The sequence below is a fragment of the Cyanistes caeruleus genome, chromosome 3 (genome assembly GCF_971803275.1).
Source record: "Cyanistes caeruleus chromosome 3, bCyaCae1.hap1.1, whole genome shotgun sequence".
NCBI classification, from domain to species: Eukaryota; Metazoa; Chordata; class Aves; order Passeriformes; family Paridae; genus Cyanistes; species Cyanistes caeruleus.
In genome coordinates, this window is record NC_141703.1 from 105448154 (window position 1) to 105468728 (window position 20575).

Here is a 20575-nt window from a genome sequence, read left to right on the forward strand (position 1 = left end):
AACTGCTCTCTGGGACATGCTTGCACAAAGCTGCAGAGAGCCATTCACCAAAGACTCAAATACTACTAAATGGGTCTCTGAAAAGCCAGAAGGATCTGGGAAGATTTTGTCATCAATATTAACATAACCTGTATGAAGGCTGAGTATCAGAAAGGCTGGAAAGAAAAATGGTCAGCCAAGCTGCAGACTTACTGCTGGTATTGCAGAGATCTAAACGGCCTGCTGGACTTTCTGAAAGCCAGGAGAGCATGGGTCTCCTTTCTGTCTTGTTTTGGGTTTTACTACCCCTCTGTTCCCAGCTTTCCCTCAGGGAATGAGCCCTTACTCCAACTGTCCCCTTCCGAGCTCAGCAGCTTGCACTCCTCCCTCCTTTCTAGGATGACTTACTACCCTGCTGCTTCTAGAGACTTTGCCTGCACAGACAGTGCTGAGGGGTGGAAGAATTATCAAATCTGCCACTTGCATAATTCATAAGATAAAAAAAATTGCAATCCAGGAATGGGAGAGTTCCTGGAATAACTTCATAGACCTACTCCCCATCTATTGCCATCTTGTCCTCAGCTATCACTCATTTTAATATGCCGTGGTCCTGGCTCCTCATTTATCTCTTCTGGTACAGTTATATGCAGCTCTACAAATCAAGTGCCAACCCAGTGGCAGGTATTTTTATTTAAATTTAGCAGTGCTTTATGAACAAACCTATAATACACTGTTTGGAAGTAAGCAACCACGTTTTGACCCAAACAACCCAAAACCACACTTTTTAAATTAAAGCTTAAATCTGTAAAACAGACACACAACTCTCCAGAGTCTTTTTCTCCTTCCTGTCTTGTCCTCTGCATTAGGACAAGGGCTAGCCATGGGCACCTGTGTCATCATGGTGACACAGCTGATTGAGTGACCACAGGCACAAAAGGGGCAAGGGGACTGCAACCAAGGAGGACAGGACACACAGCAGCAGCAGTTTAGAGGCTCTGTAGGTTTAGTTTCAGACCTGCAACAGAACCAAGTGAATGCTCACCTCCATGGAAAGGACTTTTACCACCCACTCACACCACACACCTCCCTCTCATGATCTGACATTCAGCCAAACTTGAGCTACAAGAGCTGTTGAGCGTTCCCCTCTCTTTCAGGAAGGGTTACTGCACATTTACCTGAGTGCCAAACATGCTAAAGAGAAACAGCAGGAGCATGAGCCTGACAGGGAAGAGATGGACATGGGGAGGAACCCCTTTTCAGAAAGCACAGCCAACTACATCAGCCGAAGCCATGCCATGAAAACACATCTCCAGAGACAGGGGGATGGATAATCCTGCAGATTTAGTCTTAGCTAAACACTCAGGAGGATAAGCAATGCTTACCTGCTATTCACTCTTCCCAGGACACGGCTCAGAAGCAGAAGAGGAGGGAAAGACAAGTGGGAGAAACTCTGGTACTCTCTGTAGTCCTTAGGTAGAGCAGCTGAAAACAATGTTTACCAAAAGGGATAAAGCACTTACTCAGCACTCCAGAGTGGGGAAGGTTAAGAGGATGTTGAAGTCACAGCTACAGTCCATTCTCTCCTCTGCCCAGGGGTTAATTATCTATCTTCCTCTTATTTAGGATGTGTTGTAAAACTACAGGCAAACTCTTTACAAGTGGAGGATTATTTTTATCATTGTGTTTTTTTAATGAACTAATATTAAGAAATACTGTTGTTTTCTCAGTGCTCCTTTGCTGTCTTTAATGAAGTTCTCCGTGTGCTGGATACACCTGCAGAGCTCTTTAGGAACAGAAGATTGGTCATCATCAAGCAAATCTTTCTCCACCTTTCATGACTCTATTTATGATATACTGATTAATCAATCATCAGAGAGATTAAAGGTCATCTTTATAAAATAAATGGCTTATGGCTGCAGCAAATCATGGCTTTGAAATTTATTGGAAAAGGCTGTAAATTGTCAGTCATGTTATTACACAAATAAATCAGATAGTTACTGCAAATTGATTAACTGATTCCAATTTTTTTAGGAACAAATTGTTGCTCCAACCTATTTTTCTCTCTTCTTGGACAAAATGATTGCTTTGTAGTCTGTGTGAACGATTGCCTGTGTGTCCAAGGCCACAGTTATTGCTTTAAGTTGCTTCACACACATTAACATTTTTTTGAGTGTTGCACATCACAATTTGTTTTCACATGAGAGCCACTCTATATTTGAAAACAATGAATAGTACAATGGCTGTTTGAGATGTCGAAAATAACACTGCAATAGCATAATCAGCATTATATTTGTATATGGAAAACCATACAATTAATATGGATAAGCTTTTTCAAGTTTAACAATAAAAGTATAATACCAAAGCTAATTTTCCTACACTAGCAGAGATATATTTAATACTCTCCCACTATAATACTCTCCCACTATACTTTAATACTAATTTAATACTCTCCCACTATATCTTGTTTGCTGTATCAGTGCTGTGGGATGAGGAGGCAAAAGGGAAACAGTGGAATGTGTCAGTAATGGAAAATAAAGTTGTCTGAAATTCAGGATTTTCCTTGCTGAGACTACAATGGATTTTGTTAGTGAAAATGATTATACAGTTACATGAAAATAAAGATTAAGAGATGACTAAGCACATTTACCTTACACCTATTCTCACTGCATTTGTACCATCTTCACGTCTCTAATAAATCCTCCTGGATCACATCTAGTGCACAAATCAGTGGAATTTCCACTCTCAATTCAGACCACTCTTTGTTTAATTTCGGTGTCTTCTTGCTGTGACCAACCACTCTGCATGCCTGCAGGATCCCTTCTGGAGAGAAGCAGGTGAATTCCTCTCACCAGATAAAACCCAGGCACATCTCCATGGCTGGATCAGCCCAGGCAGACATACAGACAGGTCTGCACCAGGTTTTGCTGCTGCTGCAGAGAGCTGTCCTATGCCTCTAACAGGTCCTGTATCCTCTCAGATTCTCTTGGCACGACCTGAAGTGTCACCTTACCAGAACACAAATGCAAAATGTTTTCACCTCTGGCTCACTGAAAGAAGTACCAACTATTTAAATTCCTTAAAACAGCTAAAACACCTCAGGATCAGAGAATGCTTTGCAGAGTTATGAGGCTCCTGCTTCAAGACACCCCAGAACTGGGCAAGAGGAAGAGGCATTCTTAAATGCAAGAGCTCTCGTGGCTGCTCAGGGGAGGATGTATTGCTTATTGCTGAGAATTTTAGAACAGTGCCACTGGAATATGGAAAACCATAGGCATCCCATTTGAAGGTACATCCTGAGAAACAGCATGGGTGTATGAAAATGACAGAACAGGCAAGTTTTACACACAGATTATATGACAGGCCAGAGAAGCCTATGAGTGAGATAGAGAAATCTGTGTCATAGGTGTGAGCCTGTGGTCATTCCATGTGCCATCCTCCAGAACTAGCCAGGTCTCTCTGAAAGATGAATAAAGAGACACACTTGTGCCACATCTTCAATAAAATGGAATGTGATGTATCACTTTGCTGGTCATTGTGTATGTGATTACAGTCATGAGGTTGGTGTATTGTTCAGATTAACGATGAAATAGGCTATTTTTCTGTCAGGAAAAGTTTTGGCCCTTTAGGACACAGGCTACCAGTGTCACTGGAGTAACATGTTTCTGAAACTTCCAAGAGGATACAGGGGGCTGTGCTGCCATTTCCTGCTCTTGGTGAGCAGGAAGAAACAATCTACAATTCTTTAAAACAGTGATAGAACACAGACTTCAGCAAATAAAGATGAAGCAGTTAAAGGAGGAAGAGGATCTCAAACAGAAATGTCTGTGGGAACTGTTTATGCTATCATGAAGCAGCAGCCCTGGCAATGTGGACAGCAGACCTGATTAGCAAGTCAGATTTACCCCACAACCTCATTAGAGTATTACCTCTTTGCATATGCAATAGCACAATAGCTCCTAAAGCACCCACTTTGCCAACATGGAAATGCAGCTGAAAAGGAGATGTTGTTTGGTCTCCTGCATATTGGAGTTCCTGGTCTCTTGATACTGGAATGGCCTCAGCAGCCACGGGTTGCTGGTCATAAAACAGACAAGCTTGAGGTGAAATATTTTATGGCAAAGAATTAACTGGCACCTGGCAGGTCCCGAAAGAAGAAGCAGAAAGATAACAGAAATGTCACATTTTCCCTTCTGAGCCTGCACAAAGCACAGTTCAGGCAAACCAGAGAACCTGGGCCAGACATTTAAAAAGTCTGGTCACCTCCAACCTTGGAAGGCAAGGCAGGGTACCAGGCGTGCTGCATCACCAACCACTGCTTGCCCTCCACTCTTCATCTCCTTAGGAACTCTTGGTTTCAAGGAGACAGAATGGGGAATTTGCTGCTGATTTTTATGTAAACTAAATGATCTCAGGCCAATTATTAAAACTTGTTCGTTATACAAGAAATCATATCTGTTAAGGAGGCTAAAATTCTCCCAAAATACGATATGCTTGTTAACATATTTAAAAAACAAAAGCCCATAGTGTTATCTGTTGAAAAGATTAATCTGCTTAGGAGTTTTCATGTCATAAACACTAATGATTAAAAAAGCAAGTCAAAGTTTACTGGCCTTGAAGGGTCAATAATACCTAGTAACTACATTTTGGAACTTTTTAGGTCATTTCTTCATGTGTACTGTCTCACATGAATCCTATATGCCTTATATAGAGAATATTAAATTATTTATCTGTTGTAAATGAGTCTTATCCCATCAATTCAAAAAATCTGCCATTAATTGGAACTCAGTTTGTGCTTCTGTGATAAACTCATTCCTGCTGATGCCTGCAACACCAGACAGCCAGTGTAAGGTTACTGAATTCAATGGAGCAAGGCTGATTCTCAGCAGCTGAAAACCCAATCCTTCCTATAAGCATGACCAGTTATTTTGGGTAATTTTTTTTAACTGTATCCTGAATACCTTTAAAAAGTTTGACAAAAGTTTTGTGCTTTTTACAATGGATTCTAAAACATTAAAAATATCTATAAATGTTTTAAAGATTTAACAAAGCCAAATAAAAAAAAAGTCTCTGCAGGTTGATCTGTTCCTACTCTGAAGTTCTCTGTGGGCACCCTGCCTCATAGGTACTCTTTTCCCAATGTAACTGAATATCCTTTTAATGCAAAAAGCTGTATTGTTATTCTTGGACCAATATTTGCTTTGGTTACATCATAATGAAATCCTTTCTACAGAAGTCAGCTTGGGCAAAAATAGTCCCTATGGAACTGTGACAAACAGAATGTGCCACCTAGCTCACTAATTTTGAAAGATCACAGTTATATTTTCTGATAAATCTAGTATGATGCCTGTAATACACTTTCAAGTAGCACCAAACAGAGCTGTTGAACTTTGCTTTTCAACCCTCTTTTATTTTTCCTGCTTTGCCCTGAGGTCTCTGAACTTTTGGCAAGCATGTGGAAGTCCTCAGAATCCTCATGACTTTCTCTCTCTTTTTTCTGTTGCACACCATTTTCTGGGTTATCACTAAAAAAAGCCACACTGTTGTAAGCCAGCTGTAAGTGCTCCGCTGTCTCTTGACAATCAGTGACCCAAAGAGCTGAGCAAACACAACTGCTACTGAGCTCATTTTAAGGTGTCCAAATATAGAAACATCCTTCAAAAGACCAGCAGCATAAAAAGCACAATATTGTACTTAACAAGAGACTTCATTAACTCATTGCTCTGAATATTTAAAGTATAGGGAATAGGAAAAAAACATAATTTATTTGCTTTCTTATATTGCTTAAGCAACTCAAAGTCTAGTTGACCTGTAAAACCCACTCATAGGTGCTGACAAAGAAGAGCATCTTTGGATGCATTATCTGAATTTAGAAATGCAAATGCCATATTGAACCGTTATGATGCTGTGATTTGATAATCTGAGTGACACATTCACATGTCCTACTGGCATATTCCAGGTTGAAAACCAAGAGTGCAGAAATAAATCCTGAGGCTTCTGAAGTCAATGGAAAAATCTCCATTGTTTTCCAAAAGGATAAAAGATAAAGCTAACTAGGATCTAACACACTGCAAAAACAGCTGCAAAGAAACAAGTTACAAAAGCTACTTTTCATTTGGCTACAGACCACTGTGCAATGATACATAATTTTTGTATTCCTTTGTTTAGCAAGTGCATATCCTATTATTTTAAAATAAGCTCCAGACTATCTTTAATGTATCTCACTACTCTGTGAAAGAGTTTGTCAGTTTAAAGAAAAATATTGTCCTTCTTTTATTCAATTGGCTTTAATACTGTGTTGAGCTGTTAAAAAAAAATGTCATAATAGCCTTCTTTAGGTTCTCTTCTTGGTGGCATTGCCACCACTGAGTTATTATGTAAATTATTGCAATCTGGTTAGCTCCTTCCATCTTTTTAACAAAAGGGGTCTGCAAGTGCTAATCAAAATGTTGTAATTTACATATTAATGAAGTTTTCATAATGGCATTTGCTTCATATGTAATATGAATGGTATGGAGACTTTTTACTCTTCTTTTGAGCAACCACTACATTTTGATTTCCTGAAGTAGCTGACGTCCATCTGAAAACAAACTGTAAGTGCAACGTATCTCTTTATATATATATATATATATATATGTATAAATATATAAATATGTCTACATATCTTTGATATCAGAATAATACACTCCAGTGTTTGAATCTTAAATGTAGCTTCACTTGTGGCTGTGAAATATTATTTATTCACAGTAGTTTGAACACTTTTGTTGCATTCATTCTGAAAATGCTAAGGGCACATTTTTCTGCTGAGTGTGGAGCACAAATAAGTAGTGAATCATTTATTTTGTGGTTTAAAATAAGATAATAAAGAGGAAGAGGGGGATGGACAGATGGATGGATGGATGGATGGATGGATGGATGGATAGGGAAAAAGAGATTAATTTTTAAAAATACCACAACCCACTCCTATGGGAAGTTGAAAGTTAAAAAAATTACCATGCTGCGACAAATGTCATATTAAAAAAAGCTGGATAGGGAAGAACCCTGAGTTTCTGTTTTCCATTCTATTTCTACTTTGCTGTTATTTAAAAATATGGCAAACGCAAAAACTCTGTTTAGTATTACATCTTTAAAGCTTTCTAATTAAAAATCTGGGATCACATTTATCTGTGACTCAATACAGAGATCTGTATCAATTTCTACTTTCACCTGAATAATGAGTGAGAACAGTGTTGTGTCTCTTAAATTTAAGATGTAAATTATTAGGAAATCTTAAACAGTATTTGGTATTCCAAGTGAAAAAATTACATCCATCCATAGTGAAATTGAATGTCCAGTTGGTTCTTTTCCAGTCATGGGATCTCTTTCTTTAACAAATCCCACTAGAAAATGAAAATGAGACAAAATGTCTACTTGTTAAATTAAATGGACCATCTAGAATCACTCAGAACAATCCATTTTATTAAACCTTTCATTTAACTCTTATTTAACCTTTTCCAGAATTTACCTGTTTCCTTCAGGAATGGACTGTAAACTTGATCATTCCAGACATGTTTATTCTTGGTGAGAAAGCAACCGTAATCCTCATCTGTTCCCCATGTTACTGCACTAAAAAATCCCATTATTTGGTTATAATTTTATCTGGGAGCTCATTTGCATTGGCATAGACATTAACTTAGCTTCCTGGATTTGTAACTCTATGGGACTTGTTTTTTTAAGGTGTTCTCAACACCCCAGGGTAAAGAATTTTTTGTCATTATGAGACATGATATTGGATTAGTTTCATCCTTGAAGGTAAAGTACTTCGAGCTTTAAAGATTGCTTAGATATAAACCTCCATCAAAACAGACTTAGCTGGGTTTTAATAAAACAGTTTAGTGTAATTGAGAGGTGTTCGCATACCATCACCCCCAGCTGGAGCAGGACTTAGAGCTTTATCTGAGAACACTGACCCAGGAGCTTACAAAAAAAAAAATTCTGTCCAAATTTTCAGGAAGAAAAAATGAGAAATAAATTCTTTGTACAGAATTTCACTCATTGCTTCCACACTTTCTCAATCCACACTTTGAAAGTCTAATCCAAGGCAAACAGATCCAACATTAGGCATGGTCTAATGGAAGATTGGATTTAGATGGAAGATGTTTTCTATCATTGAAAAAGAGACCCTAGTAATGGCTGTATCTAAAGCTTCATGACAAACACTTCAAAAGCACATTAAAGACGTGGGAGGTATGGAAAGATATTTAAAAAAAGATAATTTACACTGAATCTCAAGAAAGCACTTGAGAATAAGATTGATTCTGCTACAGGGAATATTCCCAGGGGTGTTGATAAGTGTTTCATTGCTTTGAGTATTTAGAACTGGTGCTAAAGAAAAAATATATATATTTTTTTTTATTTCAAAGCACTCAAAATTAAAGTCATGTTCACTTTTATTTTTTGTTCCTCTTTTTTGAAAATGACATATGATCAATATTTTTAATTTACTGAAATAGCTAGTATTTGAAAAATGATATATTTCAATAACTGTTGCAATCACATTTTCACTAAGCAGATTGAAGGTAATGCAGAAAGGGCACAGCAAATTGCCAGTCAAAATTTAATTGTAAGATTTTAATTCCATAGTTTTAAAAGTGTATTTTTTTCATCCAGAAAACCCAACACATATGAAAATATAGAGCACCTGCATTTCAAATGAAGTTAAACAATGCTTTGGACATGATGCCTGCTCTTTGCATCTCCTAACCTGTTCTCAATATTGTATTCCCTGAAGGGAGAGGCAGGGACAATGTAAAATGACAGCCATCATGTCACTGTCTCATAATGTTGTGCAAGGAAAAAAGGAAAAGTGTTTTGTGTACTTGCTCCCCTTAAAGAGACATAATTTATGTCCCAATCAGAGACAGGAAATATTTTTAGCCATGTGAAGTCCTATCTAAAAACAACTAAAATCTGAAAAGTTAAAAGTTGGCCATCCTGGTCTAAGTTGGCACCTGAATCAGGGAATAACACAACCAGCACAATTTAGTGCTCTTGTTGCACAGAGTGTCTGACAGCAGATAAGGAAGCAAACACTGAAAAATCCTACTTTGAAATCTGATTTTTTCCTCCATAAAGCCTGGTTGACGTGCTTTCCAACGTCAAGCATTAATTGGTTAAATTATTAAAATTTCATTTTAATAAAATATTTTTATTTTTTTTTTAATTGAAGACTTTTGGCAAGAAGTTAATACATCTTCATATTATGATCAGTTTATCTATCTTTATATACCGAAAAATTACTAAATTCTCTGTTTTCTAGTGCTCTTCCATGTTCTGGTGTTTTAGTGGTAGGTGAAGAACTATTGTATTGTCTTTGCTATTTGGAACCAGAGGGGACATATATATATATATATATATGTGTGTGTGTATATATATGTGTGTTTATATACCTGGCATCCATGCCTAGGAGCCCTCCTGATCACAACCAGTTTACTAGCACAGATAAAATCATGCAGATACCCCAGGAGGAGGAGGAAATCAGATGGTTTGTGTTCATAACAACCTAGAGGGTTTTTTCCCTAGGATTTTTTATCTAGGATGGATACACCATCTTTTTTTTCTGGGATTCACCCAAAGAGGACTTTGTGTGCTTTTTCCTATCTGTAATGTGCTCTTGAATATGGGGATCTCTTTATTTTTATTTATTTTTTGGTTTTTTTCTCCACCTTTCCCCCTTTACTTTTTACAATTTTGGTGGCTTTTTCAAACATAATCCAAACAAAACAAGGGGTTGCATGAATGCAGTCAAAGAAAGAATTAACCTGAGAAAGCAGATATCACTCTGATTCTGTAAGAGTGTGGAAGTATTCTTCTCAAAACAAGAGAAAGGCTCAGTTTTGAGGCATAACAATAATTTTTTGCACTTGTTCTTTATTCCAGAACACATGGCACATATTCCAAATCCTGGAAAAGAAATTTAAAAGTCACCTTTTATGATTACAGGGAAACATCAAACACAACTGTGTATAGGTACCCAGAGAAACAAAACACAGTGTTTTGAGGAAAGTTCTCAATCAAGCAATCCTAAAGGAAAAGAATTCACTGATCCATACAGTCTCTGTTACTTCTTATCCCAGATCAAATGACCCACCAGAATTCTTTGTAGAGACACTCAAAAAGACTTTACAGACAAAATGATGTTGAACCCAGCGGAACTGCCTTACAGAATTTTCTATTTTCGTACAGATCTGTACTACATTCTGCCTCTCAGAAAACTCCAGCAGAGTTCTTTCTGTAACATCAGCTATCTATCAGATTTGATCTGCTTAGAACAGATTTAGAAAGAAGTGTAAGGGAAACAGTGAAAGGTTTAAAAGCATTCCCTGGGAAATACACGCGACAGGGCAGCAGCGTGAAATTACAGGGGAGGAAGGAAATGGGGGAGAAGCACATTTTTAGGAAGGTGTTGCCTCTATGACATGCATGGCTGAGGTGTGGGAGGGGACAATAAAGGCTCACACTGGCCAGCCTTTACCCAAGAAGGGCTCAAATCATTTAAGTGCTCGGTTTGTATGAGTATTATAAAGATCAAAGGGTGTATGGTACAGAAGGGGTAGAAGTGGCAAAGAAGAGACAAAAGAGTGAGGAACCTGGATATGCAGTGGTGAGAAGAACCCAGCTGGTGAAAGCAAAAACCCTTGTTAGGAACAAATGAACCTCTCTGCACTTAGGAATTACAGGATATTAAGGTAAACGTAACTAGTTCTGTGAAGATCTGCTAGGGAAGAGAACATAAACCCGGACCACCTGTGTTGACAATTTTTCTCACCATGGGAAATTTATTCCCCACTAAGTGTTGAAACACATCTAGTACCAAATCCACCTCTGAAATAGGAATTTAAAAGTTCCCAGTAAACATATTTCTTACTTCTGTTACCCACCCTTCACATTTCATAAAGATAAATAAGTGATTTGAAACTAGGTGCCAGGGATTGGAAATGAGTCCTGTGTTCCTCTCTGCTTTTACATGTAATGAAAGACAACTCCATGTTTCAATAAAATTAAGTTTGGAGTCCAGCCAGAAACCACTGTTTCTGTGCTGTAATTTCATTTAATTTAAGAGAGAGGTGCTTTTAGTTATAGCTTTCCAGCTCTGGCCAGGAGCACAAGGAAGGAAACATATTATTGACTGACACTTAGAAGGGATAGATGTCACTAGGACACCTGCTTGAGCAGGAAGATTGGACCAGATGACCCAGTGTGGTCCCTTCCAACCTGACCCATTCTGTGGTTCTGAGACTTGGGGTGAGCAGCAATGGCAACCTTTTAACATACTCTCCCTGTAATTCAGCAAAAGTCCTCGTGTTTTCTCATTTTTAAAGCTGGCATTTATGAGCAATGAGGAATTATGGAAGAAAATGTCAGTGAGCAAAAGGTGATATTTGGAATATATGATAAGAATTTGAAAAAGAGAATTTACCTGGAATTCTGAATGAACAGATTTGCTGTAAAGTGTCTGTCAGTTCCCCAGCTCCAGCTGGGAGATGCAGCCCTCTGACTTGGCTCTACATTTCAAATATGTAGGCAAACAGAGAAGCATTTTGGGCCCATATGTCTGGAGATCAGTTGCTGTCCAAAACAACCTCTTTCTCCCCTTTCTCTAACACTTCCCAAGTCAAGCTAAAAAGCCTGTTTCAAGTCACCTCCCACCGGCTGTTAACAGAAATTTCTTGCGTTTCTATAGTATTTCTTTTGGAAACAATTGCCAAAGTGTCCAGACTGTTGAATCACAGGGAAGTTGAGATTTAACCTTGGCAGGAGGCCATGTGATTGACATTTCCATTGCCAGAGTTTGTCCAAGTCATTCTGAGAGCCAACTAGATTTCATTTTGCCGTATCTGTGGGCTATCATTCTTACAAGAATCATCTCATTCTGGCAGGATCTTGATTTAAGGCTTTAAAAGTCAGCTAGGCTCAAACTGATTTTGCAAGGTCACAAACACTGCGGGTTCTCTCCATAATATGGAATTAGAAGATTGAGTGTCAGTCCTTTCAAGGTCCTAGCAACAGTTAGATGTGCCTCACAGTCCCATTCTCAATTAGGGCAATTTTTAAGGCTGTCAGCAGCTCACAATTTTATCCCATGGTTCTCACTTCCATATTCTTTCCAGGTGTACAATCCTGACAAAAATTTGCTTTCCTTCAATATTCAAGCTAGTTGGAGTGCCTTCCTTTGTGTTTTATTTAGATAAGTACATGCTCCAAATTTTCATCCAATCAAATTAAATTTTCCCTTTTGAAAAAAAATCTGCTGCTATAATTGCCTCTCTTACCCATGGGGACACATAAGATGGAATACACCACTTGCTTATGAAGGATCAGCCATGCAAAATTGTTACCATGTTGATTTTAATTGCCAATTGTTTTATTAATTGACAATAATAAGTTATTGTCAAATATATTGCTGCTTTTTTCACCAAGCCTTTACCCAGGGAAACAAAATGAGCACGGAACTGTTGGTAAGTAATTGTGAGACATGGCTGTAATGGGTTTACTGTGAAGACACTGTGAGTTAACTTGTAGATATTGCTATTCAATGGTAAATGATCAGCCCCTTTGGCTAATCATTTTTAAATTAATTTCTTGAAAGATGGTAGCTCACACTAGATCCTAGGTGTCATACACATGTGAACTGGCTCTGAAATACAGCCAGTCCCACTGTGAGTGCAACTCAGAACTGATGCAGACTGCATGAATATGAGCCCAAGGTGTGTTGAGGGGGTCCTGGAGTGAACTTCTTGTAGGTTAGTCTGCCTGTGTTGGATCAATTCTATGGAGCAGGCACTGCATGGCTCATCAGTTAGCCAGTTTTCACTGGCCCTGTGAAACACTGCTATTGTCATGCTAGGCAAACACACTTTCTGTTTTAGAAAACTGAGACAAAAAATCAGAGAGCCTTTTACTGAATTGCCTTTTTTTTTTTTTTTTATTTCAAGCATTGGATAATAAACTTTAGTTGCTGACATGTAGCACTGTATACATGAGATGTGTTATTTGAGGTAATGACATTTACAGGGATGGGGAAAAGCCCAGACCTATCAGATCTTAACTTTTGAGGTTAACAGTTATTTTTAAATCCCTTTGTTTATATTTACTATTGTTATTTTTTACTACTTGATCTCTGCCCTTTTAGTTGTCCTGCTAATTGCTACTTCCAAGACGCTCATTAAGACCAAAAGAGAAAAAAATGCAAGGAAATGGTTTATTAGCATTGCTTCAGAACCTTGAAAGAACAAGGCAAATCTATATAATCTAAAGTACCAAAAAGGTGCTTTTTAACCAATGCAGTCAACAAACTACATAAAGTTTTGTTTTGATAATGACTGTGAAACAGCACAATAATTACTACTACATGCTATTTGCATTGCAGTAAAAGCAGCAACAAAAAGTTACAAATCCTTCCCCACTGAGCTTTGGTCCCAGTCCAGACATGCACTTAAATAAATATACAACTTCAGGTAAACCTACAGAATTCAAAATGCAACTCACACACTTCATGTTGAACAATGTATTTAACGACTTTCCTCAGGAGCTTAAAACCTTATGAATCTCCTTTAGGGCTTAGCAATAATCAGCTATAAGATGCTTTATCTAATGAAGAATAAAAAAATGAAACTTCATATATATTTTTCCTTCAGTCTTTTCCAGTAAGAGTAATTTCCATTTAGGTAAAAAATTGCTTCCTCCAAAAAAATACCCCACAAACATACATGTCAGGGACATCTACTGGATCATAAATATAACTATCCACAATACAGCCAGGCGTAGTCTTGTTATTTATTATATACCATAAAGAACATCTTCTTCCCATCACTTTGAATTATACTTGATGTCATGCTCTGTACCTTCAGCAGGGCACTACTCTTTGCTAGAAAAAGTCACTGAAACCAAATATGGTGAGAAAACTGAAGCCTGGCCAGGAGCTTGCATTCCAAACAACAGCATTTCAATTCCAATGTCCCGATGGAGATGCCTCTATAGCTTCCTTATCTTTTCCAGTGCCATTACATGCAGTCAGAAATTCAACGACTGTTAGACAATAAAACTCCTTTTTTTTTTTGCCTCTTTTGTCTTCAGTTTCCTGTAGCTGTTATTATTTGTCATCCATTTCCTCTCACATACAAGTGAGCACTTTAGCCTACTTGGGGCAGCTTCAGAACCCAGAGGGCAAAAGGAGATATCAAGGCCATATTCACCTTTTTTTTTGTTTTCTGAAGACAAAAATGTTGATAATTAAAAATAGTATTGTTGGTGTTCTAACTAAATAAGTTAGATGATGTTTTCACCGGTTTGGATCAGTAACATGGTATCTTTTGATCCTATTGCTAATCATTCCTTAAAATTTGCTTTGTTTATGGATTTGCTACCAGTAGTAAACTGTGCTAGAATAACCAGGATTGTAACTGGCCAGTGTTCATCAGTCACAAGGAAGAATAGTCCATACTAACAAGTACCCAGAGATCTTATTGGGTGGAGTTCAAGCTAGAGACACTGCATGGGGAAAAACTACTCTACCCCAGCCAAAACCAGCACATTTTCCACTCTCTTCTTCTGTACCACTCACTTCACACTGAGGTCTCACACTTCTCAATACAATCTCATTAACTACCTCCCCACTTCCCCTCCTCTCGTATCCTACATGCCATTCCCTTAGTCTATGGACCATACCTGCAAAGGGTCCATAGAATATCCATAGGGTTGATGTAGTCCATGACTTTGGGCTCCCTTTGTTCTGGTGGTCACTCAGGACCACCACAGGAGAGGTGTGTGTTATGTGCAGTTAGTGGGCACCAAAACCAGCTCAGGTTTGGGTTGCTGCCGCACTTGCACTGCTTTAGGTTTGCTCTCCATTGGTTCAGGTGGTTCCTAGTGCAGCAATTCCAGTAATGCCCAACAGAAACCATGAGTTATAACAATTCAAAGGCTGATCCATTACAGTCTCCACACCTGGTCCTTTTGGGCCAAGTGTAATATATTGCAATGATGTCTTTCCCTTTTTCCCAGCCTGGCTGCAACAAGGGGTTCCTGCTGCAGTAATTGCAGTGTCAGTCCCCGTGGGCTGCAGGGGGACAGCCTGCTTCCCCTCATGGATCTGGAAGCTTCAACTCATCAAATGAGAACATGCTCAGTCTTCAAAGGAAAAGGAAAAGAATACCTTTGCTTTCTTCACCAAGATAATTCCTGTGTGAAATTAATCACTGTCGAGGTGAAATGGTACACATTAAAAAATAAAATGTTGCCAACTCTTTCTATACTGAATGCAGACAAGACTACATAGTAAAAAAAGGGGGGAAGGGCAATGACAATTGAATTAAACTGTATCAAACTCTCATAAATTTATGTTACTTGTCTCTAAAGAAATTAAGTACCACAGCATGTTCCATCACTGACCCTACACATTTTTGCTAATATTTTTCCATAATTGATGTCATAGACCTATCTCAGACTAATGACATTATGTTTGCAAGTTTCTAGTGCTGTGCTCTCATCAAGGTTCTTGGAAAGTAATTTCCAAAAGACTTCATCTGTTTCTGTCTTCATTTTCTTGAACTCTCATAACTATGAATTATTTGCATTCCAGTAATTCTCTTTCCTCAGGATACTAGGAATTTTCCTTTATGATCAGGTTTACATTATGAGGACTACAATCCTGAACCATTTAAGAACACACACTTTTTCTCAAATTCAAGAAGATGAGTTGCCTTTCCGATACTGCTGGAAAAATTCACAGGAAAAAGAATACAATTTTAAATATTTTACAATCCAGGGTCTGAATTTTTTCTCTAGGACTGTACAAGTCAGGCAGTGGTAGGAGAAAGGAAAGGTGGAAGAGCAGAAGGCAGGATGGATGGAACCCTGCCTGCAGCCCAGGCATGCAGGTTGGGCTCTGTATGACAGCAGCACACATATTGGCTCTCCCCTAGTGAATGTGACCAGGTTCTCGCCTCCTCAGATCCCCCAGACTACTTCACATGTTCCTGGTTCCTACAGGAACCCGAGATCCCCGTCCTGCAAACCACTCCAGTTAGGTGGGAACCTGCCCAAAGGCTGTGAGAGCTGTCTGCCAGCATAGAAAGATTTGTAAGAAATAGAGAATTACTCATTCAATGCAACGTTAAGTGTTCATAATTGCTTTAATTAGGAAATGTAATCCTGACTCTGAGCAGCTTGCCATCTCCTCTCTCTTCTCAAAACCTGTTTTTTTTATTTTCAGTTCTCCAGTCTCTGTTTTAAGTAGATCACTTTCCCATTTTCTTTTTCATTTACTGTAAATAAAACAGCAGAATTCTTTGCTGGTAGAAATACCCTTTACAATTCAATGTTCAGTACTGCTAATTATGTTCTTGACTTACTTATGCTTATTTTTAGAGATTTCCCAATCCACCTCTCACTACTTTTTGTATATATTTTTAAAGAAGCCTTCTGTTTATAATTATTTTTACATTGCCGCTTAAACAAACTTGCATCTGCTGCCTTTTTTCCCTCCAGACTGATCCAGGATGGATTTTAATTGCATCACCAACTGTTTCTAAAATACTTCCTAGAGTCTCCACTAGCCTCCCTCTGCAAAATGCAGTCTTGACCAACAAAATAATAACCAAAACCTGTTGGGGCAGTTCATGTTTTCTCAAAGTCAACTTCTTGTGGTCCAGAATGTTCACTTGGCTTCCACCAGCTCCCAAGGATAATTTGAACTAATGATACTGTGAAATCTGGGTGTTTCCTTTCTTCAGTCCTATTAATCATGCTTGGTATATATCCTAGGACTTGGTCCAAATAGCCTTTAACCATCTGAATGTTTCAATAAGCTGCGGAAGAAAACAATCCTGAAATTGCTCTTAAAATGTGTTCCTCCTCTTAATTTTTTTTTTTAATTGAGTGGCATCCAAGTCAACATCTGAGTAATTAAAACTCTGCCAGTATCAAACATCCTGCCTTGTTATAGAAACCTCCAATGTATAAAAATATTTGCTGATCCTGGGTTATTTTAACTACCCTAGAGATGTAAACTCTCTCTGTAGCATCCTAGAATCAGCTTACCATTTCATGGCTCTAATTCCTATACAGATTTCGATGTCAGCCATAATATTTCTTTTCACAAATCAATGTTCTGCCTAACCAGTTCACTTACCTACTGCTTTAATTTACTTAACCCTTTGGCAGGTTCTGTGTTCTTCATATTATATTTCTTTGGAAAATTATTTTTAAACATATCATACTTAAAACAATTATATATAAAGTATGCAAAACATAAAAGCATAATACAAATGTACAGAAAAATATTGGCAAGATGCATACACACAACAGAAAAGAATTTGAATAACAGCTTCAGAATTTAATTTGATGGCCATGTTAAATTCTCCCTGACTTCCTTAGCTGAATTACAGGGTTTGTAGTTACAGACTTATGATTCTTCCTTGCTGTTGGTAGAGATGGATATCTGTTTACCCTTTCAAGTGGAAAATGGGTGTTGATAGATCAGACAGACAGAGAAACGGAGATCAGAAGACATTTTAATTAGATTTTAGATCACAGAGTCATTGAAAAATGGGGGTGCATCTCTCAGGGTGCAATGCACCAGTGAGGTAGTCAGGGTATGGAGAGAGAAAAATATCCAAATCACTGAAGTAAGGCAGTAACTGAGAGCTGTCTCAGGCAGTGGAAGAGTGCAAAGACAGCTGGAATTGGAAGGAAGTTACCTGTATGGATAGGATAAAAACCCTGCATAAAATCATGGGTGTTTTTACAAGATTCAACAAAAAATGAGATAATTTTCATGACAAAAGTGCTTGAAATTGTATATCCTGCAACCCCTGGCCATACTGATGTTTTTTCCCTACATGAATGCTATTTTCCTCTTTTGCTTCTCCTACCATCAGCAAACAGCAATTTCTAAACTATTTCCAGTTGTATGTTTTCCATATGCTGTTCATTTCAGAAATCAAAACGGGCTGCAGGTTCATCCTTCTCGTTTCTTTCAACTCACTAATCAACCTTCTCATTATCTTCACTAGCATTTGGCCTGTGCTGAATAATTAGGCTTATGTTTCTTTCTTATCTGGCTATCCAAACACTAATCCATTAACTCTGTTCTGGCAGAACTTCCACTTCTGTTCCACAGAACTTCCATCTCAGCTCATGACATAACCCCATCCTTTTCTTCCTTCACTGCATGTATCCCCTTTCTCTGAGCTACCTACAAATGGCTACAAACTCTTCAGCCCCTTGGAAAATGAAGTTTTTTACATCATTTTTCTAACCAGTGTCTTAAAAACCAGCAATAGAGATGGATTTGGAAATAAAGTTTCAGATGAGTTCTGAATTTCCAGAGAAACTTCAGATAATTTTCATTCAGGTCCAGATGTTCCAAAATGATGGCACCACCTTGCATTTTAAAGCTTTGAAATTGCCAGGAGTTTAATGAGATAAGAACAGCTTAGAAATACACTTGGAGAAGTTCAGCACTGGGAATTCTCTGCTTGGGTCAGGTAACCTTTTTTTGCCTGTTCTACAGCTTGATCATCCATAATCTACCACTGTTCCTCCATCACACATTTTCATTTTGGTTTTACCAACCAGAATGCTGATAGCAGTTTCAAATACACTTGAGGAAAGAAGATCCTGATAAATGCCTCAGATATAAACATCCTGCCTGGAGCTTAGTTCAATTCTTCCAAAAAAAGAAAAAACAAAAAGAAAAAACATCAAAAACACCCCCAAAAACCCCCATACTGAAAAAAATAAAATCACTGAACTTTGCCTTTAATCTAACATAGTTAAATTAACTGCATTTACTAGGTGCTAAAAAAAATGCTTGATGGCAAGGGAGGGTCATCAAGACTCCTTTTAATTTTTTATCATTGGCCTTTGTTCAAATCATGGTCACAGACATGACCATGGAGCTCTCAGTCTGCAGATGCCCTGAAAATTACATTACTGGTCTACATTGTTCTTTTATCTATGCTAGCAAATTATCCACATTGAGTAGATGAATTCTTATAAAACCAAAATGTTACTGTCTTTGAAACTCTCATTTTCATTGTGATTTTAATTCAGTGCATACACTGGGGTTAAGGATACAGGGAAGGGGCTGTTATTCTTTGATATTCATTAAAATTACTGCATTTATTTTTATGTTACTATTCAGGCTACCTGACATTTATAACAGCTTTTACCGTGATTTTTTTTTTTTAAAATAATCCAGCAGGAAAAAAAAAATATATATATATATTGTCTTTTTAGCCTTTTGACTTAGTCTTTTCTACAAAATGTAGACACTGGTAAAAATATTACCCACATTTTGCCCCCTCTAATTGTTATAGCTATGTTATAGCAAAGCACTTGTCTTCCTTTGATGAAGAAAAGGAAGGAGTAAAAAGGGAAGAAAGACATCTGGATTACCTTCACATTTTACAGTATTATTGTTGGAAAACCTTGTTATTTCAGCAAAGCTTATTTTAGCTAATTCTCAGTTTTGCCAGAACAGGACAACAGAGTCCAGAGAAGTGGCACAGATGCAGGAGGTCCCTCCTCATTTCCAGCACTCTTAGTGCTAAGGCTTAGCAAAGGTCTTTCTGAGATGATTAATGACAGGTTTGACTCTGGGAGGTAATTATAGGTTTTGACAAGAAGTTTGAGACTTTGGGGATGAAAGTGTCTGTGAAGCTTTCACTGAGGAAACCAACCCCTGACAGGCACAACATGCTCATTACAGAAGTTTTGAAAAAGCACAGATATCGATAAAATAAGCTAGATACAGAAGAACATATTTTTTTTAACCCCACTGCTGCTGATGGCATATGCATTCTCCCTGTTGTTTGGGGACTAATGTGATTTGTAACCTCAGTAACTGTAGTCTTTTGAAGATACAGAGGTTCTTTTGCTTATGAACTCCTTCTCATTCTCCCTCCTTCACCCCTTTTTCCTTTGAGGGTTGGGGGGGGGGAGTGGATGGAGAGAATATCAATAAATAGTGTCATGAAAATAAATTATGAGTGATCAGAAAGTCCTTCCCATAATTCTACTAGTTTATTCACTGTAAATTATTATTATTAATTGTTTGGGTTTCAGCAGTTCTACAAATAAAGAAAAATATTGAAGTGATATATGCACTTCTCATTGTTCAAATACTAATTTTCAGTATTCTGAAATGTAATGTCTGAGAACTGGAGCAAAGCCAAATTAAAAGGGCTTCCTCCAAGAAAAAGGTCCTTAAAGACAGAAGGGCTCCTGGTAGGAGCTCTTAGTGTCTCTAAGTGGTTTAAACTCTTCAGAACAGCATCTTTCAGCTGCCTCAATCTGCTGCAGGGACTGACCATCAAATTACACCACTCAAAAATACGCTGACCAGGGTTTTGCTACAGACTGTCTGACTTCCCAGCTCCTTCAGGGATGGAGTGGGATCAGTCTGCATCACGCAGCAGAGTACAGAGCACTGTGTCAATTCAGAACAGAACTTTTCCCCAGAGAAATGCTTTTTTTAAATTCCAATGAATATGAGCATCTAGCTCTAGGAAAGGGCTATGAGAAGACTTATTGTCAAATCTTAATGTATTTACAA